At 30.0% G+C, this 8031-nt stretch overlaps 1 protein-coding gene across 1 annotated transcript in view; it reads right to left on the reverse strand.

The window, feature by feature from the left end:
* The window catches only part of LOC125053828 (semaphorin-5B), a 53964-nt gene extending 46815 nt beyond the window's left edge, over positions 1-7149 (reverse strand). The window contains exon 1 of the mRNA XM_047655402.1: positions 6743-7149. The gene's annotated coding sequence lies outside the window, so the exon portion shown is untranslated. The remainder of the gene's footprint in view (positions 1-6742) is intronic.
* Positions 7150-8031: the final 882 nt, after the last annotated feature.

The raw sequence follows: 8031 nt of genomic DNA on the forward strand, positions 1-8031 counted from the left end.
CTTTCTACATAACAGTACTAAACGCACAATTCTATTAGAAGTCAAGTAAAACGAGCAAACGGCCCTACTTCGTCAGCAAATTACCTCGTTAACATATTTGTTTAGCTTTTCTCCTCGACAGTACTGGCTACGTGCTTGCAAGCATGTTGGTCATATCGCTGAAACCAACTACAGTTCACAAACAATAGCTCTCTGTATGAAAACAATACAGTATTTCTGAGAATGTACTGCCGAGTACAGATGCTAATTATTAAGCTTTGTTAAGAAAAAGCTCTCCACGATATCGCACACATATACATGAAGTTCTTGGTTATGGTCAGTTGAAGGTTGGAACATTTTACATGACCTTGCATTACTTCAATGACATATTCGAACATTGTATCAAATTATATAATGAAAGTAAAAAGCGGAAGACGGAATATGGTGGATAATTAACATGGACAGATTTTACATGAGAAGTGGATTATTTAATGTGAATTAAACTCGAGAGAAAGAATTGTAAAGTAATTACATAAAATGTAATACGCGCCAACATATCATTTTTTTTAACTTAATTACATGTCAATCAATTGGTGTGGTAGTGACTGTATTCTTTATTATATTTCCCTTTATAACACAATTTAAATTCAATTTTAAGGACAAACTTTGTGGTAAGATTTTATTACCAAAGTAATAAATCTAGCTTTTAATCTATTACACTTGTGAACCTTTTCTCGCCGCTCGTAAAACAAGACAGGTATCTAAATTTCAAAAGAAACGTTTTCGATTGTATTTCTTTGAACGTGAAGCAACACCTTCTATTTTGGAAATCGACGTATTATCATCATATTATAAATACCATAGAAGAAATAGAAGCGGTAGCAGGAAACGAATGGAGAAAGAGAGCCATAGACAGAGTCAGTTGGAAAAAGCTGGAAGGAAGCTAGAATATAGAATAACAAGCAAAAGAAAAGTAAATGTATAAAAATTTAAAATAATCTAAGCTGTGTATAATAATTTGTTTTTTTTGTCATGATTGGAAATAAAACGGGCTTTATTATTATTATTATAAATACCAGACCATTTTGACTGTTCTATGATGACTATTAATAGGTGAACCCTTCTGTATCAAAATACGTAAAATAACCCCCTTATTCAACGGTGTTACGGGACAAAGGACGAAAGTATAATACCATAAAATCCAATAAAACCGCTTTATGAATATTCTGCACAATTTTGAAGCAAGGAAATGTATTACCCGAATAAACGAATGAATAATATTGGTACTTATAAAGTCTTGAGCCTGTAAATTGATCGCTACGCGTGGTTTATTATTGGAATATAACAAACTCATTATACTGAGATAATGTAAGACATAAAACATTCAGCCACTAAACCCCGGTAGTAGTCTAGTCGACAAGTTGAAAATGGAACAAAATAGAGATACTACTCCTAAAATTATGTGCGATAGCTCATTGGATCCGGAATGACGTCTAGAAAAATGTGCTAAAAGCGTGTATTAGCACATAAAAAATTGCAAAAGTTATAGACCATTAAAGATGAAAAAATAATGGCATTTAGTTTTTTGCCAATATTTAATAAACTATTAATATTTAAGACATTTCAAATAAAGATTCTGAAAGAAGAGGAAATTTCTAATAAAAAACTCCTGACTCCCAGAACTCTATCTCCATTATTTATAATGTTAATTTAACGCTAAAAATAGGTCTGCGGGTGACATTTTTAGGATTCGCGCGTGGCGTCAAAAGCGACTACGGCACATTAATTAATTTATTTAAGGTATTGAATATTTTTTTTTAAATTTGAAAAAATTATGGTGTGTTCTGAACACTATAATTAATTTATTCCCGTTGAAAATTTTACTTAAAGTTAATTTTTCAACAAGTTAAATAATTGTTAACTAACGAAATTTTCTCGAACGACCGTCTTAATTGTAAGTGAAAAAAAATGTTTAAATAATGGTCGTAAAAATATTTCGCTTCGTAGAGCCTTTCTTACATACATACTTAACAAGATCGTGCCATAAAAGTTAAAAAAATATTTATACTTTGTTTATAACAATTTTTTTACTTAAACAAATACTTAAAAATCCATGTAATGATGTTAAAAAAAAATTTTTTTTTCTCAATCATCATATAATCGTTTTTTTATTAATACAAGATATTTATTAATTTGCAAAAAAAAAAATTCCCGCCATTTGTTGATAAATTTTTTTTAAACAAATTGATTAAATCAATATTTAAAAAAAAAAATTTAACACAACTTTATTACATTAAAAATTTTATGATTTTTAAAAAAAAAATTTTCCTTAATAACAATTTTTAATTGTTTATAATCGTTTTTTTTTAAATTTTCTATTGTTTAAATAATTAGTTAAGAAATTTTTTTTTCCTAAAAATCATGATTGACAGTCTTCTATAAAGTAACAGAAAAATTTTTTTTTTTAATCAACAATTCTATTGTTTATTAACTTACCAATTTGTTATAAACAAATATTCAACTTTTGTTTATTTTTTTTCTAAAATTAACAAAAACAACCATATATAACAAAGTATAGAAAAAAAATTTTTTAATTTTAAATAAAAGTAATATTCATGATAATCAAAAAATTTACAAAATTTTTTTTTCTATACTTTGTTATATATGGTTGTTTTTGTTAATTTTAGAAGTTTTAGAAAAAAAATAAACAAAAGTTGAATATTTGTTTATAACAAATTGGTAAGTTAATAAACAATAGAATTGTTGATAAAAAAAATTTTTTTTTCTGTTACTTTATAGAAGACTGTCAATTATGATTTTTAGGAAAAAAAAATTTCTTAACTAATTATTTAAACAATAGAAAATTAAAAAAAAAGATTATAAACAATTAAAAATTGTTATTAAGGAAAATTTTTTTTTTTTAAATCATAAAAATTTTAATGTAATAAAGTTGTGTTAAAATTTTTTTTAAAAATATTGATTTAATCAATTTGTTTAAAAAAAAATTATCAACAAATGGCGGGAATTTTTTTTTTTGCAAATCAATAAATATCTTGTATTAATAAAAAAACGATTATATGATGATTGAGAAAAAAAAAATTTTTTTTAACATCATTACATGGATTTTTAAGTTTTTGTTTAAGTAAAAAAATTGTTATAAACAAAGTATAAATATTTTTTTAACTTTTATGGCACGATCTTGTTAAGTATGTATGTAAGAAAGGCTCTACGAAGCGAAATATTTTTACGACCATTATTTAAACATTTTTTTTCACTTACAATTAAGACGGTCGTTCGAGAAAATTTCGTTAGTTAACAATTATTTAACTTGTTGAAAAATTAACTTTAAGTAAAATTTTCAACGGGAATAAATTAATTATAGTGTTCAGAACACACCATAATTTTTTCAAATTTAAAAAAAAATATTCAATACCTTAAATAAATTAATTAATGTGCCGTAGTCGCTTTTGACGCCACGCGCGAATCCTAATGGGGCATCCACACGCTGGCTGTTTGTCACAAACACCGCAAACAGCAAACGAAGTCCCAAACACCAACCACAATCACCCAACACAAACAGCCATCCACATGCTTGGCGAACGTTCATAACATTCCGAATCGGCAAACATGGCGGACGACGAGCTTGTGGCAGCTATTACTTTCGGGTTGACATATTTTTATTATAAATTAAAGCAAGAGAAAGAAAAAAGGAAAAAGAGAAGAAAGCAAAGACGATGGTGGATGATTAAAATACATAGAAATCGTACAAGGTACTGCTTTAGACCTATTATTTGGGCTTTAATTGAAAAAGTGTAGCAAGTAAATACGTCCGCCTCCCGCAAGCTCGCGCGCATACTGATCGCTGCCAAACGTGTGGATACGTAGCAAACTGTTTGCCAAACATCCTTTGATCTGGCTAGATAGACCGACACCGATGCCGAACACTGCCCCACACAAACACAAACAGGCAAACAACGACAAACACCCATCCACACGTCCGTGTTTGCTGTTTGCTGTTGGCTGTTTGCCATTGTTTGTCAAGCGTGTGGATGGGGCTTAAAAATGTCACCCGCAGACCTATTTTTAGCGTTAAATTAACATTATAAATAATGGAGATAGAGTTCCGGGAGTCAAGAGTTTTTTGTTGGAAATTTCCTCCTCTTTCAGAATCTTTATTTGAAATTTCTTAAATATTAATAGTTTATTAAATATTGGCAAAAAACTAAATGCCATTATTTTTTCATCTTTAATGGTCTATAACTTTTGCAATTTTTTATGTGCTAATACACGCTTTTAGCACATTTTTCTAGACGTCATTCCGGATCCAATGAGCTATCGCACATAATTTTAGGAGTAGTATCTCTATTTTGTTCCATTTTCAACTTGTCGACTAGACTATAGTGCTTAATCCGAGATAGTGATCGTAAAACCATTTATTAGTTTGTAGATTATTGATATTTTTAAATTTAAAATATATTACTAATGATTTTAGTAATAACAACAAAATTATAATAAAAACAATAATGCTTTGGCACCTTCGTAGCTTATCCGAAAGGAACTCTTGTACCATAATTTATTATTTTCCATATTTATTTTTGAAATTATACTTCTTTAGGCGCGTTATGAAAAATTGATGAGAGTGAAATTTTACGATGCGCGCGCACCGTGACACAAAATTAACAGAATGAAGTTGCCCACGGAAGATGCTTCGGCATTGGACATAATTTAAAAACAACATTCGAATATTAATAGAATTTATGTTACACTTAATGTAAGAGAATAATAATAAATATTTATTTATTTAATTTTTCAAATGTAAACTGAACTTTATTGACTTTAATAACTCCTTTTCCAGTCTTTGATTATTTAATTGTAATTAATTATTTGCATGCAATCAAAAACTATTTTTAATAATGCCAAAGAAGTATAACTTCTTACGCGCGTACATCAGTACAGGCACCCTTTTTTATATTCCAGTGGGCACACCAGCTATCCTAAAAAGTATTCAATAAAACCATAAAGAAGTGTCCCATGCCCCGTAGAGTACAGGACAGAACTTCTAAAAACTAGATAATTCAGTTTTTTAATTATTTAGGAACTGGTTTCATAGATACATTTCGCGGTCGATGTTTAATGCATATAAACAAATTTCGTCCGCGCCATTGTCTACGGACATCAGATTAATTTGAATTCTTTGTAACGAGTAACAGTAGTCATGTCTTGGTTCAAACAGTACTATTTAAACATTCATTAAACGATCATTTCTCGCTATTCCAGATTAAAAATACTACGTAGAACTGTCGTCTATGTACCTAATCACGTTGAGATAAGAAAACCCCTTAAAGCTCTTGAGAAAATCACACTTGTGTAAGTCATAAAAAATTGTCCGTAAATACTATAAATCTCTTGTGCTTTCTGCTGACGGTAACTTTATCCGTAATGGGTAACTTGACACCTAGCTACTTGGTTTCTAAAACTTATCAACGGCTTCGATTTAAATCACATAGCCGTTATAACTAAAACAAAATGCTGAATTGTTGAACTTAGTAGTACCTACCTTAGTAGTGTTAAGCTATATACCTATGTTATTAGTAAATATATTTTTGTGTTGTACGTGAATTCAAAGAACTAAATACGCACGATGATTATGTAGCATAAATGAGGCTGGAATTGCCGGGAATCAAACTACGGTTTAATAAATTTCTTTACTACGCCACGGAGGCGTATGAGACTATTATACAGTGAAAATTCTAAAATAACAAGCCTTAATCATACTTTCTGTGGTTGTTAAAAGAAATATAAAGAGTTTAATTCTCAAAAGCGTCGAATCGAATTTAATATTTAGCTTGAACGAATTTTTTAAATATACAAAAATGTATGAAAATTATTATTTACGTTGGGCATGATAATGAAAATATCACAGTTTATCATCTAAGATTAATAAAAATAAATTTAACATAACCAAAGCACTAACACACAGTATTATACAAAATTTACAATCATAGTTCACAGGAATTTATATTATAATAGTTTCCAATAATTGCAGTATATATAGTTGGTTATTTTAAGTATTCTGCTCATTTCTCAATTGTAGTAACACTCATTGATGTATGCCCAATCATTAATTTGGCCTCTTGCATTACAATTGTAAATTGTAATAGGTACCATTGTATTCATTCAGTCAATTTGCATTCAGCTCTTTGTTTATGAAGACATTAGAATAACCTTTCTGTTTTTGTACATGTGTAATTTGTTAAACTGTGTAATTTCGTACAATAGTTTGCAAGGAACTCTTTCCATAATGAAAACAAATCTGTCACCATTTTGTTTTCAATATGGCAAAAGCATAGCAAAAGCTTTTGGAATATGTAACTTATTTTAAATTAGTTATACTAGGTTTTTGCAGGTTTAAAGTAGCACACTCTAATAACTATTTGTTAGCTATTGGTTTGTGTTTTAAATAAAAATTAGATTGAAATGTATTTAAACAGGAATATGCAATCGAACTACCGACATATTCCCAAACTACAATATAAACATTAGACTTTTTATAACACAAAATTATGTTCAGTTTAAATTCTATTTTACATTTTAGTAGGTAGGTTTTCACTTTATCACCACCCACAATAAGATTACATATTTATACAAAAGTGCAGTTTTAATATATGTCATATCAAGATTGGAGGATCCAAAAAGCACATCTGCGATGCCCATTTGTGAAAAAACTCGCTGTTACGAAACAAAACACGAAACTTTTTCTTACCATAAACGTTATGTGGGTCGAAATTCAACTCGTAATTCGCAATTCACCGCCCATTCTCCTTTACAAGTTTAGCATATTGTTTAATTCATCACATTTATGTTCCAATCACAGTGTTCGGCACAAATTATTAGGCAAATTGGGCAATAATTGGTCTCAACTCCTCAACTTGTGTCACTTTTCACACCGCGATTTATAACTAAAAACTTGTTCCGAAGTTCAAAAACTAGTAGAGAATAACCACTAAAGTTCACAAATAATAACAGAAACAGGTAAGCGTACGAGCGGTCGGAAGGACGAAATAAAAAAAAACAATATAAAAGTAACAACCCGTGAGCAGACCAAACACTCCACAAGGCACAAACCAACACGCAACAGTGTGCGTGAATGAATACGCGTAATCCGACCGCCGACGCGCGGTACGATCGTTGGTTGGTTGAGATTTTAACGCTCTTCTCGGAACGCGATAATGTTGCTAGTACATTAGAAATTTTCACCCCGTAACATTACTTAATTAGTTTAGCGTTTAGTGTTTCCTAAGTCTAGAATGTTATTATTATATGTTAATTTAATATAGTTATTGATTATTGAAAGCATTCACAAAAGTTTAAAAAAAACGAAATTATTAATAAATATATATGATACTATTATAATATCAGTTTCTCGTTGATAACAGTGACAGTACACATGTACACAGATTATTTATATTCTGCATTCAAGAAATTACTTTTAACTTCAATTAAGGAAGTTATAATAAACTGGCAACTTTATCGTCAATGTCATACCCCGCCAAAAGTCAAACATGTTTCCGAAGGCGCACGAAGATATCCGATGACTACACGCACACAGCGACGCGTGCTTGATTGCCGCCCGCGCTCAACGTCCTTGCGGCCAGCGACCGCTAAGCTCACCTCATGGCTCTTACTACCGTTTTCTTTATCAAAAGATAAGATGAAAAGAAAGTTTTGTACATATCCAACGCACACTGACGAATACTTGGTTATCAGATAACCACACGCTAACCTGCAATGAACGAGAAATGTTAATTTTTATAATCATTTCGCTTAATTATTTTATTTAGAAGTCGTGATTGTCTGATACTATCGGCTATCAACGATCTAAAAGAGGTGAATTCGTAATGGTTTCATTATAAAATAACAAATCGTTTCACGTTTGTACCGTAGTAAAAGCAACTATTGTTGATATTTGACATAAATAGGCTAATCAGAGTGTTTGAGATATTAACTGAATCAGTTCCAACATCTTAGAGTAAAATCTGAATTAATTCGTAT

This window comes from Pieris napi, chromosome 11 (genome assembly GCF_905475465.1).
Source record: "Pieris napi chromosome 11, ilPieNapi1.2, whole genome shotgun sequence".
Lineage (NCBI taxonomy): Eukaryota > Metazoa > Arthropoda > Insecta > Lepidoptera > Pieridae > Pieris > Pieris napi.